Source organism: Nomascus leucogenys, chromosome 12 (assembly GCF_006542625.1).
Source record: "Nomascus leucogenys isolate Asia chromosome 12, Asia_NLE_v1, whole genome shotgun sequence".
NCBI lineage: Eukaryota > Metazoa > Chordata > Mammalia > Primates > Hylobatidae > Nomascus > Nomascus leucogenys.
In genome coordinates, this window is record NC_044392.1 from 22,562,825 (window position 1) to 22,579,860 (window position 17,036).

The 17,036-nt window shown below is 41.0% G+C and overlaps 1 protein-coding gene and 1 pseudogene across 2 annotated transcripts in view; one reads left to right on the forward strand and one right to left on the reverse strand.

Annotated features, from left to right (window-relative positions):
• The window catches only part of ABL2 (ABL proto-oncogene 2, non-receptor tyrosine kinase), a 125,737-nt gene that overhangs the window by 39,607 nt on the left and 69,094 nt on the right, over positions 1-17,036 (forward strand). The gene's annotated exons all lie outside the window — the stretch shown is intronic.
• On the reverse strand, positions 422-1,748 carry LOC100589801 (annotated as a pseudogene).

The window sequence follows — 17,036 nt, forward strand, 5'->3', positions numbered from 1 at the left end:
AAAATTACAATAGAGAATGTCAATTTCAAATAAGATACTACAGGTTTTGCTGATTCTCCCATTGAGTGGCAGGGCGCAAGTCATCATTAGGAGAGAATTTATTTTAAAAGTATTACCTTAAATTGCAAGGATGTCTGTCAGACATCTCAATTTAACATGCCAAAAGAGAAGCCATGTTGTCAAAATGCCCGCTTAACCCACCCAAACATCTCAAATCCACCCTTTGCTGACCTTCTCTAACCCCATTTTTTAAAGTTTTCTTTCCCCCTTTTTAGACAAGAGAAAGTAGACAGATGCATATTGGTAAATGCTAACTGTCCATATTCACGTAGAGACACAGTGTACTGTCTGAGTCCAGTATACAGAGAAAGGAGGAAAGAAGCTAGAATTCTGTGTACTACTGCACAGGGGCCTAGCACCCTCCAGCTTCCAGCAGAGTGAAGGGAGCAGGTTTTTCTTTTTTCCGACAGAGCTCGGTGGTGTTGATTCCATACAGTTTTTGTTCAGACAGGAAGGGATAAAAATGAATTTGGAACAGAAAGTGGTAGAGACTCTTTTCCCATAATATTCTGCTCAAGGTATTTACCCCTCAAATAAGTTGAGAATCATGGTGTATAGAAAAGAGACCTCAAGAACAGGGCAAGTGAGCCACAAGAGGGGAAAAAAAAAGACTCCAACTTGCTCCCAGGGACTGGAGAAAATTTTAAAAAGGAAGGTTGAATCCATCAGTGTTCTATTAGTCATCTTCTCCTTCATCCTACTGTCCTTTCTCCCCTTCATTATCATCTTCCTCATCCCCTTCTTCATCAATATCTTCTAATCCTTCCTTTTCTTCCTCCTCCTCCTCATCATCTTCTCCTTCTTCATCATCCATATCGGTAACCAAGTAGTACTGTTATGGGATGGGACAAATGTCATCTTTGATGAACTTTCTTAACATCAGCACCTGAATCAGAAGGGTCAGTAAACCAGATAAAGAAGCTCTCTGGTGCCTCCTGCTGCCTCTTCCTGCTGGCTTTATTCTGTGTTTGACTTGAATGTTTCATCGCATCCTTTCCAGCTTTCCATTTGATTTCAGTGGACTTTGAAGATGGAATACCACTCTCATTCAGATGAAATTTATTTTTAAAGGAAGGATTTTCATCAAAATAAAAGTCTATTCTGTAACCTGACTTAGTATCTTCAAATTCTGCCACTTCACCTTTGGTCAGATAATGCAGTGCCTCTTGGTCCTCCTCCCTAAGCAGTGCAGACACTTGAGGATGGTTGACAAACATTGTAACCCCAAAACTTGGAATTTTGGCCATCAATTCTCACCTCTTCTGAAAAAAATGGCTGACAGAGTTTATTTTCTGTTCTGCTTTCAGAATCTCCTCCCTCAGTTCATTAAGCCTGTCTATTTCATTTTGTACTTCATCAATATGTTCAGTTGCTTCCTGCTGTTCTTTTTCTCTCTTCTTCGGCAAGTCTAGAGAGGCTGATGATGTCTCTTCCAGTCTCAGAACAGGAGGTGGTCTTGGTTTCTTCTTTTGAGGTGGGAGTGGAGACTGGCATTTAGGGGCCATGCTGCTAGGAAAGTCCAAGAACCAGACCACAAGTCTCCTTGCTCATCAGGAAGAAGCTCAGAAAACTCTGAAATAATTTTAGAGTGATCTTTTCCCCTGCTCCTTAATTTTACAGATGAAGAAATGGAAACAGTAAAATTCCCATATCTAGTTATGGCAGAGAAAAGACCAGAACTTTGGTCTTCTGGCTTCTGATTTAGTGCTCTACAACGTTTTAACTTACGTTTGTATTATAATTTTTTTATCATTTCAGTTGTGCATGAAAAAAACAGGAATTACCTTTTTTTGTTAGATTGTTGCTTTGTGATTATTTGATCTGAGTTGAGTGCTTTCTGCATACATAGAAAGATGCCCTCTTTTTGTTGAGAAGGTTAACAGCCTTGTGATTGTCTTCCTTTAAGTGAAAATCAACCTGTACTTTCTAGGGATACATATTTATCTAAACTTTCTAATGTTTTTGTTGTTGTTGTTATAAATTTAAGTGGTACAAGTACAGTTTTGTTACGTCATGGTGAAGTCTGGGCTTTTAGTGGAACCATCACCTGAATAATGTAAGTCATACGCATTAAGTAATTTCTCATCCCTCACCTCCCGCCCCACCCACTGAGTCTCCAGTGTCCTATTCTACACTCTGTGTCCATGTGAACACATTATTTAGCTTCCACTTGTGAGAACATGCAGTTCTCTATTTGGGAGGCTGAGTGGAGATCATTTGAGCCCAGGAGATCAAGGCTGCAATGAGCCATGATCTTGCCATTGCACTCTGGCCTGGGTGACAGAGTAAGACACTGTCTCAAAACAAAAACAAAAACAAAAACCTTAGCTATTTGTTAAATCAAGAGCCCCAGTGATTCTTACCAGCAATACTATGACAATCCACTTCCAGTTTTCTGTACCTCAAAAAAAAAAAAAAACTGATATCCTAAAATATTCCTAATATCCTAAAATATTCCATAAATCAGATATCCTACAAAGCCAAACTGGTCCTTCTTGTTAAAATTAATAAGGTTCTATAAGCTGTTAACCAAAAATGTTTCCACTAACACTGCATACTTAACTCTCCTAAATAAATTTAAATATGCAAAATGTTAATTCAAATCAAAATAATAATAAACACAACCATAAAGCTAGCAATTAACATAAAAAGGTTTATGAGTGTCTATCAAAGGATAAATGGATAAAGAAAATGTGATATCTGTATACAATGGAATACTATTCAGCTATAAAAATGAATGAAATCATGTCTTGTTGTGGTAACATATCGGATGGAACTGGAAGCCATTATCTTAAGTGAAACAGCTCAGAAACAGAAAGTCAAATACCCTGGAAGATCTTCTCTGATTACTTTAATTTTCTAAGCCAGGTCATTGGCTTAGTAAGAAAGGAAGCTATTAGGAGTTTGAAAAGAGAGGAGAGCATATAATTGTCTAGAAAAGTGGGAAAGTGAATGGACTAGAGAAATACAGTACGATCACCAGGCAGTGTTAAGGGCTCATTTGAGGCTAAAGGTTCTGAGTTAAAAGTGAGGCCAGTCAGCTTGGTTTTGTGCTTTTTTTCTCCAGCCACCTTCACTTTAGGAGTAGGAGAATAGTTGAAATTTACCCGGCTTGTGGTTCTGCAAAGTGAGTAGGTCCAACTAGTGATTATAATGATGGTCCATGGAACTTAAGCTGGTAAGGAGAGAAGAGAGGACTTCACAGGGTGAGGAACAGTGAAAAGATAGTTTGAAGATAGGCTGGGTGTGGTGGCTCACACCTGTAATCCCAGCACTTTGGGAGGCCGAGGCGGGTGGGTCACGAGGTCAGGAGATCAAGATCATCCTGGCCAACATGGTGAAACCCTGTCTCTACTAAAAATACAAAAAAAAAAAAAAAAAAAAAAATTAGCTGGGCCTGGTGGCACGTGCCTATAGTCCCAGCTACTCGGGAGGTTGAGGCAGGAGAATTGCTTGAACCTGGGAGGCAGAAGTTGCAGTGAGCCGAGATCACGCCATTGCATTCCAGCCGGGGCGACAGAGTGAGACTCTGTCTCAAAAATAAAAATAAAATAAAAATTAAAAAAAGATAGTTCAAAGATAGCGGTCAGTAGATGGGAGATCTGGTGGGGTCACAAGATTATATGAATTTATGTCTTAGAAAGAATGAGCTGGAAATATAAAACATGGTATTCAAAAAGAGTTGCATGAAATTGAGATTATTGAGAGGGTGCATTAGAGTGTGCTGAGTTAGGGTTACATTTAGCTCTTTGCTTTTCACAGCAACACCATGATATAGATGATGTAAGCATCATTAATCATGTTTCATAAATGAGAAAACTGAAGCTCAGAGAGGTTGGGCAGTTTTCCCGAGGTCACAAAGCTGCTGATAGGCTAGCTATTTAGGACTCAGATCCCATTACTCTGATTCTCAATACTCACTCCTCTACCATACTATATCAGTTTTCTGAAAGTAACTTATTTCCCTATCTTTGCACCTAGATTGCAATCTCAAATTAAAACTTTTGACAAATATACATTACCAAAATTATTTTCCTCATCAGAAATCTTCAAACTCTAATCTCAGGGCAATGTTGGAGGGGTTTACTGCCACTATTTTTACCTAGCTGATCTTATTGAAAACACACATATATTAGAGGCTTAAATATGATAGTTTTGTTTAAACTCCCTTTCATAATGGGGCTTAAGGTGGGTGGAAGATGGAACAAGGAGGAATGCACTGTTCTTTCAGCAGCATGCCTGGACAGACAGCTGTACTGTTAGAATGTGTCCAAATCCATGTGCATTCTTTTTGGTGGCGGTTTGCACCATTGCAAGTCTAAAGGATAGTTGGTTATTGGATGTTGTCCATTTGGGATGTGATTCTCTTCTCTCCCCCAGTGAAATAATTATCACGCTTTTTGCATTTTTGCACATTTAGCTTTGTGGTAGGGAGTGGACTTGGAAGAATTCTTTAAATGTGAAGGAAGAATGGGGGAATTATTATTAAATATACTCTGAACTGATCTTTATCATTTTAAATGACAGAATAGAAAAATGTTTCACCTAAATTTCAGATAATTTTTTTCCTTTAAAAATTATTTTAAATTGTGATAAACACAACATAAAATTTACTTTATCAGATGTTTTAATATCCTCTAGTATTATTTTGTTGGTATAGTATTCTGTTTAAAATATGAATAGTTCCCTGGAGGTGACCCTTATGCACCTTGGCCACAGGAACTCTCTTTCTTCTCCGTTACTTTTCTGTTTCCTACCTGCTACTGGTACTGGACCTTTTTATTCCACTAGTGAAGTCTGATGATAGAACATGGGGGTAGAGAGGTGGTAGGCCTTAGCAGCAGAGTCTCATGCAGTATCTGTGAAACATAGGGCATATCAGCTCCTTCCTCTCCTCTAGAACCTTCGTGGCAGCTCCTCAGAGGGAACGTATAAGAAAGCCTGAGTCAGGGTATATACAACTCTCATCTTGTTGCTTCCTTGCTTACCAGCCTTTATTGATTTCTTACCATCTTTAGAGTGAGGTCCAAACTCCTTAACAGAGCATCCAAGGCTTTCATAATTTGGTGCATTCCCAATCTCATACATGCTCCTGAGGTTGTAGCCATACTAAAGTACAGGTGGGCCTGTAAATATAGCCTGTCTGTGGCATACAGTAGGTGGTCCAGAAATATTTCCCCCCCCACCTTTTTTTTTTTTTTTGAGACAGGGTCTCAGTCTGTCACCCAGGCTGGAGTGCATGGCTCACTGTAGCCTCAACCTCCCTAGGCTGAAGTGATCCTCCCACCTCAGCCTCCCAGGTAGCTGGGATGACAGGCATGTGCCACAACACCTGGCTAATTTTTTTTTTTTTTTTTGTATTTTTAGTAGAGAGAGCGTTTCGCCATGTTGTGCAGGCTGGTCTTGAACCCCTGACCCCAAGCCATCCCCCTGCCTCGCCCTTCCAAAGTCCTGGTATTACAAGCATGAGCCACTATGCCCAGCCAAGAAATATTTCTTGAATGAAAGAATATAGTATTAATATATATCACAGTTGTACTATTTTACATGCTAACTTGCTTTTATTCAGTGGCTAATTCTTGAGTTTCCTTTAAGACTCAGGCCAAGAATCCTCTTTCAAGAGGCCTTCTCTGCTTTTTGTGTATCCTAGTAGACACTCTTGCTCTATGATACCAAAAACATATATCTCTGTATTATAATAGCTGATTTACTTTTTTGTTTTTCCCATATTAGTACATGAGGTTCTTGAGGGCCAGGGACCATGTCTTATTTACCTTAGTACCCCCTAACTCTGGGCCTGTTCTTCCTAGGTACTTTCTATTACAAAAAAAAAAACCTTTAAGATAGCTGTTGTTCTTGTTTCCTAATATTTACATTATATAATGTTATATATTGAATATCTCTGGCTTTTAAATTTCATTTTCTTGCCTTTTCAAGGTCAAAATTGCTTAGACAGTTGACTTGTGAAATAATCAGTATTCCAATGAGTATAAATCATGACAGTCATAATTAGTATAATGTGATTGCCTATTATGGGATTGGGATGTTGGATAGGAAGCTTAGAATTGCAGAGTTAATCCTCATGTGGAGGAATTATCTGAGCACTTTAAATAATTGGACAACATTATATAAGCCTTACCCTTCTAGGTCTGAGTTTTGCACATTTTAAACTGGTGACTCATTAAATTGTATTCCTGCTTAGGATGTAACTATCGTTAATGTAGTTGTGTTTCCTAATTTCCACTGTTTTATCAATGCTCCTTTTCTTTTATACTCTGACGTCAAAAGTTATGTAATCTGGGTATTCCTCAGATTTAATGACTTGTTCAGTGGGTATTAACATTATTTGTTCCTATAAGAAGGCTTTATTTTAGATGTTCTTCCTTTTCTTGAGACAGAGTCTTGCTCTGTCGCCCACGCTGGAGTGCAGTGGCGTGATCATGGCTCCTGAACTCACTGCAACCTCCACGTCCCGGGTTCAAGCAATTCTCCTACTTCAGCCTCCCGAGTAGCTGGGATTACAGGCACCCCGTCCCAGCCCACCACACTCAGCTAATTTTTATATTTTTAGTAGAGACGGGGTTTCACCATGTTGGCCAGGCTTGTCTTGAACTCCTGGCCTCAAGTGATCCACCTGCCTTGGCCTCCCAAAGCGCTGGAATTACAGGCATGAGCCACCATGCCCGCCCTATGTTCTTACTTTTTAAAGTCCAGATCTTGATACTTTTGCCATAAGTTTTTATTCTCTCTGTTCCTGATTTTAGTTATAAGGTCATTTAGTTGAAACAGTGGACAAGGAAACTATAAGCTTACTAAAAATGCCTTGGGTTTTTGGAGCATGAATCTGCATACTCTAAAGATTTCTTACACGAATAATTTTTTTTTTTTTTTTTTTTTTGAGGCAGAGTCTTGCTCTGTCACCCAGTCTGGAATGCAGTGGCGGGATCTCGGCTCACTGCAGCCTCCGCCTCCCGGGTTCAAGCAAGCAGTCCTCTTACCTTGGCCTCTCAAGTAGCTGGAACTGCAGGTGCGTGCCACCACACCCAGCTAATTGTTGTATTTTTAGTGCAGACAGGGTTTCAAACCATGTTGACCAGGCTGGTCTCGAACTCCTTACCTCAAGTGATCTATCCACCTCAGCCTCCCAAAGTGCTGGGATTACAGGCGTGAGCTGCTGTACCTGGCCACTACAAGCTTTAATATAGTTGTTACTTTCAGTAGAATTTTGGCATGTCAGAACTTGAACCTTTTATTACCAAAATTTGTGTATTCCATTTTGTGTAATTATATCCCTGCAGAAATATTAGTATAGGCGTATTTACATAGCACCTTAAATACACAGCAGAATGTTTTATACATACAACGAGTAGGGAGACCAGAGTCTTGGATCCCGTATTGTGGGTATTCTATTAGAAGTCTATGATGCCCAAATGGACCATAATTCATTAAGGAAAATAAATTTTAATAGCAATTTTTCCCTTGGTTACTGATGACTGAGGTATGAGAAGTTCTTATTCTCCATCCAAAAAGCTGCTTTTATACTGGTTTCATAACCTCTTAGTACATAGTCTAACTTTGCAGAAAAGGACTGTCCACTTTTTATTCTTAAGTATTTTAAAAGTTGATTTTAGCACCTGTGGTTTCCCAGATAGTCCCTGAAATACTAGATTTACAAAAGAGGTAACTGTTTTACCACCCCCAATTAAATGAATTAATTGTTATCAAATTAAATGAATTAATTGTGGTTAAATCCCAGGTTCCTTAATCTACTGTTTCTTGAAGTTTTGTTGGATAAGGAAGGAAACAGTAGTAACAACTGACTCCCCTCCTGACTTCTGCTGTTAGTCCTAGGGCAAGATGCTCCCAGAAACAATCTCCCTGAGGATGACTGTAGTTGGAGGGGGATGGTATGCCATGACTATTCTTGGAACTTGACTTGGCTGTTTCTGTGCCTCTTTGGCAGAGGCCAGAAGGGCTGGCTTGAATCTCGGGGCATCTTTGGAATAATCAGGATGCTTAGTGTAGCAGCCTGGCTTGCAACTAGGGTTCAGTGGTCTGACAGTGTTTGTTGGCTTGTTTTTTTGTTTATTTCTCACATTGTTTTTAATCCCTGTTCTTCTTGTCAGAAATAGGAACCTGCTCCTCACTTGCTCATCTCTCCTAGGCTAGGGAGTTAAAGTAAATCTTCCTCTTCTATTGATTGATTCACTCTCTTAAGTGTTGGATATCAAAAGCAAGGTTTTATTTTAAAAAAAAAAGTGTACCTGTTAATGGTTTTCTTAGGATAAGAAAATGTAACAACACTTGGCTGTGCGTGTTAGCTCATGCCTGTAATCCCAGCACTTTGGGAGGCCGAGGTGGGTAGATCATCTGAGGTCAGGAGTTCAAAACCAGCCTAACCAACATGGCAAAACCCCATCTCTACTAAAAATACAAAAATTAGCCAGGCATGGTGGCGGGCACCTGTAATCCCAGCCACTTGGGAGGCTGAGGCAGGAGAATTGCTTGAACCTGTGAGGCGGAGGTTGCAGTGAGCCAAGATGGCACCTCTGCACTCCAGCCTGGGTGACAGAATGAGAATCTGTCTGGGAAAAAAAAAAAAAAAAAAAAAAGAATGTGTAACAACACTAAGAACGAATACTGACTGCTGCTAATAAAAGCCTTATTATTTTTGTTTTCTTGAACAGCACTTGAATATGCTAGATATTTGCCTTCAGCTCCCAAAATGAGATAATCTTAAATAGAACTTTATAACAACCTTTTATGCATATAGTTAAAAAGGAGTGATTGATTTTGATCAATTTCTTAGAAACTTTTTAAAATTTTTTTGTGGGTACATAGTGTATATATTTATGGGGTATATAGGGTATTTTAATATAGGAATACAATGTATAATAGAGTATCCAGTTAAACATTGGGAAAATGGGGTATCTATCACCTCAAGCATTTATACTTTATGTTGCAAACAATCCAGTTATACTCTTTTAGTTATTTCAAAATGTATGGTTAAATTATTATTAACTAGAGTCACCCTGTTGTGCTATCAAATACTAGATCTTATTTATTCTATTTTTCTGTACCCATTAACCATCTCCACCCTCCCACCGCCCCCACTAACGAACTGGTGACTGTAGAGACTGTGGTAAGAATGTGTCTACTTGGCCAGTTATGGTGGCTCACATCTGTAATCCCAGCACTTTGGGAGGCCGAGGCAGGCGGGTCACTTGAGGTCAGGAGTTGAGACCAGCCTGGCCAACATGGTGAAAACCCGTCTCTACTAAAAATACAAAAATTAGCCAGGCGTGGTGGCACACACCTGTAATCCCAGCTACTTGGGAGGCTGAGGCAGGAGAATTGCTTGAGCCCGGGAGACAGAGGTTGTAGTGAGCCGAGATCGTACCACTGTACTCCAGCCTGGCCGACAGAAGGAGCCTTCGTACCCCCACCCCCCTCCCAAAAAAAAAAGAAGAATGTGTCTACTTGTCTGGCAGTCTAGCATGCAGTCTTCTTTGTTAATTTGCTTCATCATTCCCTTTCATCAGCCTTTAGTCTCACTGCCTAGGGCATGAGCTCACATTCTCATTTATTAGACTTACAAGACAGTGGCATGCCAGACAGTAGTAAAACCTCCCTAGGATATCTGTCTGCTAAGAGACTAAAATTAAGAGCTAGATATTTTCTCCCTTAAGGACATCCATTTAAGGAGAGTGGTTCCCCCACTATCCTACCCTGAAAGTAGCTCATTTATTTCATTTAGGTAACTTCAGACTTGTCTGTTGTAATATTCTAATTAAGCCTTCAGATGTTAACTAAGCTTTTATTATTGTGAAACATTCTTGGCAATGGAAGTCTAGTCTCTGCCAGTTCCAAGTGACTGGTGGTGGCTTTTCTGTTCTGGGCAGGGCAGGGAACAGAGGACCCATTCAAGGGGACCAGGGAAAAGGGTAAAGGAGCTAGCTGTCAGCCTAGTCTAACATCTTGCCCCTCTTTATTTTCTCTCTCTGGTATTGACATCCTATTGCTATTGTGGCTATGTTTGGTACCTTACCCATTTCTGCTAAAAACATAACTAACTCATATCTTTTCTCCTGCTTTTGAAATAAAAAGTGCTCTAAGAAATTTCAGCTGGGCATAGTAGCTCATGCCTGTAATCCTAGTACTTTGGGAGGATGAAGCAACAGGATTGCTTGAGGCCAGGAGTTCAGGATCAGCCTGGGCAACATAGCAAGACCTAGTCTGTATTTTAAAATATAATTTTTTTAAAAAAACTAAAAATTCCACGGGGGAAAGACACTAAAAGGTCAGGGGATAAGCACCCTTATAATTATATTTCTCTTTCTCCTTTTTGCTTAGAACCAATAGAATTATTATTATTATTATTTTTTTTTTTTTTTTTGAGACAGAGTCTCTGCTCTGTCACCCAGGCTGGAGTGCAGTGGCACGATCTGGCCTCACTGCAACCTCCACCTCCCAGGTTCAAGTGATTCTCCTGCCTCAGCCTTCTGAGTACCTGGGATTACAGGCATGCACCAACACTTTGAGGTCTCAAACTCCTAACCTCAAGTGATCAGCCCACCTGAACCTCCCAAAGGGCTGGGATTACTGGGATTATAGGTGTAAGCCACTGTGCTCAGCCCCAATAGAAAATTTGAGGGGTATAAAAAAGTTGTAGAAGGTTTTAAGACTGCGCCTGGGCTGAAATAATATGAACTAGTAGTCATTCATATATACGCACATACATATATATATATATATATACATATATATGTATATATATGTATACACACACACATATATATATATATGTATACACACACATATATATATTTCAAAGTATTGGCCTCCCGAGTAGCTGGGATTACAGGCATGCGCCACCACGCCTGGCTAATTTTTTGTATTTTTAGTAGAGACAGAGTTTTTCCATGTTGGTCAGGCTGGTCTCGAACTCCCGACCTCAGGTGGTCTGCCTGCCTTGGCCTCCCAAAGTGCTGGGATTACAGGCGTGAGCCACCGCGCCCCAGCCTTACCAGTATATTTGAAACCTTTTTTTTTTTTTTTTGGAGACAGAGTCTTGCTCTTTCGCCCAGGCTGGAGTGCAGGGGCACGATCTTGGCTCACTGCAGCCTCCGCCTCCTGGGTTCAAGTGATTCTTCTGCCTCAGCCTCCTGAGTAGCTGGGACTACATGCACCCACCACCACGCCCGGCTACTTTTTGTATTTTTAGTAGAGACGGAGTTTCACCATGTTGGCCAGGATGGTCTTGATCTCCTGACCTCGCGATCCGCCCACCTCGGCCTCCCAAAGTGCTGGGATTAAAGGCATGAGCCACCGCACCCGGCCAGAAACCATTTTCTTTTTATTGCAAGTAACAGTATCATACTTCAGGGTTTTCTTGAGAAGGTAGGTGGCATTGTAATTATTCCTTTAAAAAATTTGTATGTTTTGCTTTTATATAGTCACATCCAGTCAGTGTTCAAATCTCATTCTTTTTCAGCTTTTAAAATTAATATCCAGGTAAGATCTACACATCACAATGATACATTTAATAATTGATATAATACTTAATAATATGTCCAATGGAATTGATCCATTATCTTAAGTCTCTTTTGATCCATAGATTCCCTGCCTAAAATAATTAGCTTGGTATTGTTTGGGACAAAGTAAATTGTTATTCTAAAAAGCTATTAAAAGCCTTTCTGGCTGGGCATGGTGGCTCACACCTGTAATCCCAGCACTTTGGGAGGCCAAGGTGGGTGGATCACGAGGTCAGGAGATCAAGACCATCCTGGCCAACATGGTAAAACCCCCTCTCTACTAAAAATACAAAAGTTAGCTGGGCGTGGTGGCACGTGCCTGTAATCCCAGCTACAAGAGAGGCTGAGACAGGAGAATTGCTTGAACCAGGGAGATGGAGGTTGCAGTGAGCTGAGATCACGCCGTTGCACTCCAACCTGGTGACAGAGCAAGATTCCGTCTCAAAAAAAAAAAAAAAAAAATACAGCCTTTCTAACTTTAATGTTTGTGGTTATGTTAGTCTAATTGTATGAGCTATTTCCTAAAACATACTTTCAAAATACTTCTTAATAGTTTTGGAAGAATGTATGTAGAATGAAGACTTCTCTGTTAACTTATTTTTTGTTTTTGTTTTCGAGGCTGAGTTTCACTCTTGTCGCCCGGGCTGGAGTGCAATGGCATGATCTCTGCTCACTGCAACCTCCGCCTCCTGGGTTCCAGCGATTCTCCTGCCTAAGCCTCCTGAGTAGCTAGGACTACAGGCGCCCGCCACCAAGCCCAGCTAATTTTTGTATTTTTAGTAAAGACAGTGTTTTGCCATATTGGCCAGGCTTGTCTCGAACTCCTGGCCTCAAGTGATCCGTCCGCCTCAGCCTCTCAAAGTGCTGGGATTACAAGCGTGAGCCACTGTGCCTGGCCGAACTTATGATTTTTAATAGTTTATAAATACTCAGGGCTTATTGTATCTATATTTTACAGTGCAAAGTACCACATAATATTCTGGGTGGACATTTGTCTAACCCTGTTAATTTAGTATCTTCAGAAGAGATTTGCCACTTTTAGGCCGTATGTATTTATAAGAGGGATAGAATAGGCTTTCTTGCATAATTTGAGGAATATCAGCAGTGTCTCCTTGCCTTCTTGTTAATGCCTAAAATTCTCTTTTTGGGGGAAATTGCTTTTATTTTTAACTCTGTATCTTATTAAGATACAAATATTTCTATGGTCAGGGAGATTGAGAACCATTTTTTGTATATTAACATCTTAGTACAAGTTATTTATCAGATTATCTTTACATTCTAAGGCTCTAGACCGCAGACCTTGCCCTGGATGAATAAACACCCTCAACCTTTAGCTCCTGTGTAGGTAAAATCAATGGAATTCATTCTCTTTCTCCTGTTACCACTCAGCAATCAAAGATAAAGTCACTTCAGTCTTTAGATTGAAAAAGACTGACTTAGGACAATGTGCATACACATACACATTTGTGTATGTGTGTATACAGAGTGATAGAGGTATCATGAAGGGTTAATAGATAGTAGGACAAATTCAGCAAGAGATCAGTAAAGGAGGGTGCCTGCCAATCAAGGCCTACTTTATAATCTTCCCTAGGACAACACCTAATTAAGGAATTTCCTTTTCTTGAAGTGTAGCATATACCAACTTTTAATTCTAGTCTTTGTTATTTGAAAATGCTGATAATCTGTTATTTAAGATTTTTAAAGTGAATTTATTTGCTTTGTACTTTGCCATGAATTATTTTGGGCTCTAGCTCTGTGACTACCTTCGGTAAGGACAAATGTACTTATTTGTGGTATACATTGGGATTTTTTCCATTTTTTCCCCCTTTTGTTCTTGGGGAAATATTCTACTCAATAAGAAACACCTTTGACCAGTGGTTAAATGGTGGTTAGTTTTGAGTTTTTTCTCCCATCAGTGATTTTATTCTTTTTCAAAAATGAAGAAATAAATTAGGCAAGAGTTTCCTGGATACATGAAAACATGGACATGAAAAGTCAGACTAGTCGTGGTGACTCATGTCTGTAATCCTAGCACTGGGAGGCCAAGGTGGGAGGATTGCTTGAGGCAAGGGGTTTGGACAACAGAGTGAGACCCCATCTCTACAAAAACATAAAATAATTAGCTGGGCATGGTGGCAAGTGCCTATAGTCCCAACTACTTGGGAGGCTGAGGCGGGAGGATTGCTGGAGCCTCGGAGTTTGAGGTTGCAGTAAGCCATGATCATGCCACTGTACTCCAACTTGAGCTATGATGATGCCACTGCACTGAAGCTGGGTGATAGTGAGACCCTGTCTCTTTAAAAGAAAGTCATTCTTTGAGGTTTCACAGAGTTCCTTAAAGAATTTTGTTTATATTTCTTTATACCTACATGTAGCATAATTAATTACATACTATATTTCATAACAGTGTAAAATGAACTTACTCTAGCGAAATCGCTAATGTAGATTAAGCTCCTTGAGAGTAGAATTTCTGTGTCTTTTGGTTTTGTATTCCCACTAGTATGTAGCTAACAGTAAAATCCTACTATAAGTGGGGTATAAAATCTGGCATATTGTTATTACTAGGTTAGTAAAATCATCAGTGTGATTTTGCACAGACGGCCAATAGTTACAAAGGCAATCACCAGTCGTATTAGAACTGCAGCCTCCTGGTCAGAATAGTTGCTCAGAGTTTTTTCAGTGAATGAGGATTTCTGTTTTTATTAATTATGCTAATACAAATTATTTAAGTTCCCACTTTTCGTTTAATTCTAAATACAACTATGTTGGGGATTATTATTATTTTTTTAAGAAAGGTATTATTGCCAGACGAGGTGGCTCACGCCTGTAATCCCAACACTTTGGTCAGGAGTTTGAGAGTAGACTGGCCAACATGGTGAAACCCTGTCTTTACTAAAAAATACAAAAATTAGGCTGAGCGCAGTGGCTTATGCCTGTAATCCCAGCATTTTGAGAGGCTGAGGCGGACAGATCACCTGAGGTCAGGAGTTTGAGACCAGACTGGCCAAGATGGTGAAACCCTGTCTCTACTAAAAATACAAAAATTAGTTGGGCATGGTGGCGGGTGCCTGTAATCCCAGCTACTCGGGAGGCTGAAGCAGGAGAATTGCTTGAACCCTGGAGGTGGAGGTTGCGGTGACCTGAGATCGTGCCACTGCATTCCAGCCTGGGTGACAGAGCGAGACTCCCGCTCAAAATAAATAAATAAATACAAATACAAAAATTAGCCGGGCATGGTGATGTGGGCCTGTAATCTGAGCTACTCGGGAAGCTGAGGCAGGAGAATCACTTTAACACGGGAGGCAGAGGTTGCAGTGAGCCTAGATTGCGCCACTGCACTCCAGCCTGGGTGACAGAGTAAGACTGACTCAAAAAAAAAAAAAGTATTCTTTAATGTTTGGTCACAATGACTAAAATAATCTTCCTTTGTTACCAGGTTGCCATGGTTTGATTATGTCCCCCAAAGCTTGCATGTTGGAAACTTAATTGCTGTTGAAAAAGTAGTAGGAGGTGGGTTCTTTAAGAGTTAATTAGGTCATGAGGGCTCCACCCTCATGAATGGATTAATCTCATTATCATGGGGGAGTGGGTTAGTTATTTCAGAAGTTGGCTCCAGATGAAAGGATGAGTACTGTTGAGTATGCTCTCTCACCATATGATGCCTCCTGCCATGGGATGACCACCAGATGTTGGTGCTATGCCCTTGGACTCCTGGTCTCTAGAACTGTGAGCCAAATAAACGTGTTTTGTTGTTGTTGTTGTTGTTTTGTTTTTTGAGACAGAATCTCTCTGTCACCCAGGCTGGAGTGCAGTGTAGTGATGATAGCTCACTGCAGCCTTGAAATCCTGGACTCAAGCTCCTCCCACCTCAGCCTCCCGAGTAGCTGGGACTATAGGCACACGTAACTCTGCCCAGCCAATTTTTTAATATTTTGTAGAGATCTCACTTTTTTGTTGTTCAGTCTGGTCTGAAACTTCTGGCCTCAACTCAGCCTCCCAAAGTATTGGTATTACAAGCATGAGTCATTGTGTCAGCCCTACATTCTTTAAAAATTATCCAATCTGTGGCATTATGTTATTGCAGTGAAAATGGATAAAGACATAGCCTTTTCTATAGAGTTGGATAGAATTAAAATGTTGTTCTTAAATAATTCAACAAGAACTACCTCAGGTTATTTCCTGTATTTGACTTTCCCCACTTATGTTTCTCATACCTGTTTAATGTCTCTTAGTCTTTTTTTTTTTTTTTTTTTTTTTTTTTTTTTTTTGAGACAGAGTCTTGCTCTGTCGCCCAGGCTAGAGTGCAGTGGTGCGATCTCGGCTCACTGCAAGCTCCGCCTCCCGGGTTCACTCCATTCTCCTGCCTCAGCCTCCCGAGTAGCTGGGACTACAGGCACCCGCCACCACGCCCAGCTAATTTTTTGTATTTTTGGTAGAGACGGGGTTTCACTGTGTTAGGATGGTCTCGATCTCCTGACCTTGTGATCTGCCCGCCTCGGCCTCCCAAAGTGCTGGCATTACAAGCGTGAGACACTGCACCCGGCCAGTCTCTTAGTCTTCAACTGTTACTGTTTCCCATAGTGGTGGTATGCCTGGTGAAAGACTATTAAAACCCCATTTTTGGGCAAAAGGGTTTACTCCTGTTTGTGTTACACTGATATTTCATTTCTATTTTATGATTTTCTTTTTTTGCACACAAAAACAATAAACATTTTCTAAAAATACATACAAACAAAAAGATGCGTATCAAACATATTAGGAAGGTTACACATGGGCAGTCGGGGAATAGAAATGGGGGGTGGGAGTTAAAATAAGGTAGAGAGGGACTTTATGTGGATCAGTGATAATAACTCAATCCTCTATTTGACAAAGAAGAGGGAGAAGGAAGAGGAAGAAAAAGAAAGTGGGACAAAGGATCAGAAAGGGAGGAAAATAGAAAAAATTAGAGTATGACTCCAGGGTAGACCTGTTTTGTTGTCACTGAGTTGGTGGGTTGGTTTGTCTGTTGTATTTTTCATGTTTCGCCAAGTTGGCCAGACTGGTCTCGAACTCCTAGCCCGAAGTGATCAACCCGCCTCGCCCCCCAGAGTGCCGGGACCACAGGTGTGAGCCACCACGTCCAGCCCCCACATTGCTTCTGGCCTCCATGGTAGACCTCCCAGACGGAGCGGCCGGGCAGAGGCGCTCCTCACTTCTTCCCAGACACGGGGCGGCCAGGCAGAGGCACTCCTCACTTCTTCCCAGACACGGGGCAGCTGGGCAGAGGCGCTCCTCACTTCCCAGACGGGGCGGCCAGGCAGAGACGCTCCTCACTTCTTCCCAGACGATGGGTGGCCGGGCAGAGGTGCTCCTCACTTCCCAGACGGGGCGGCCGGGCAGAGGCGCTCCTCACTTCCCAGACGGGGCGGCCGGGCCGAGGCGCTACTCACTTCCCAGACGGGG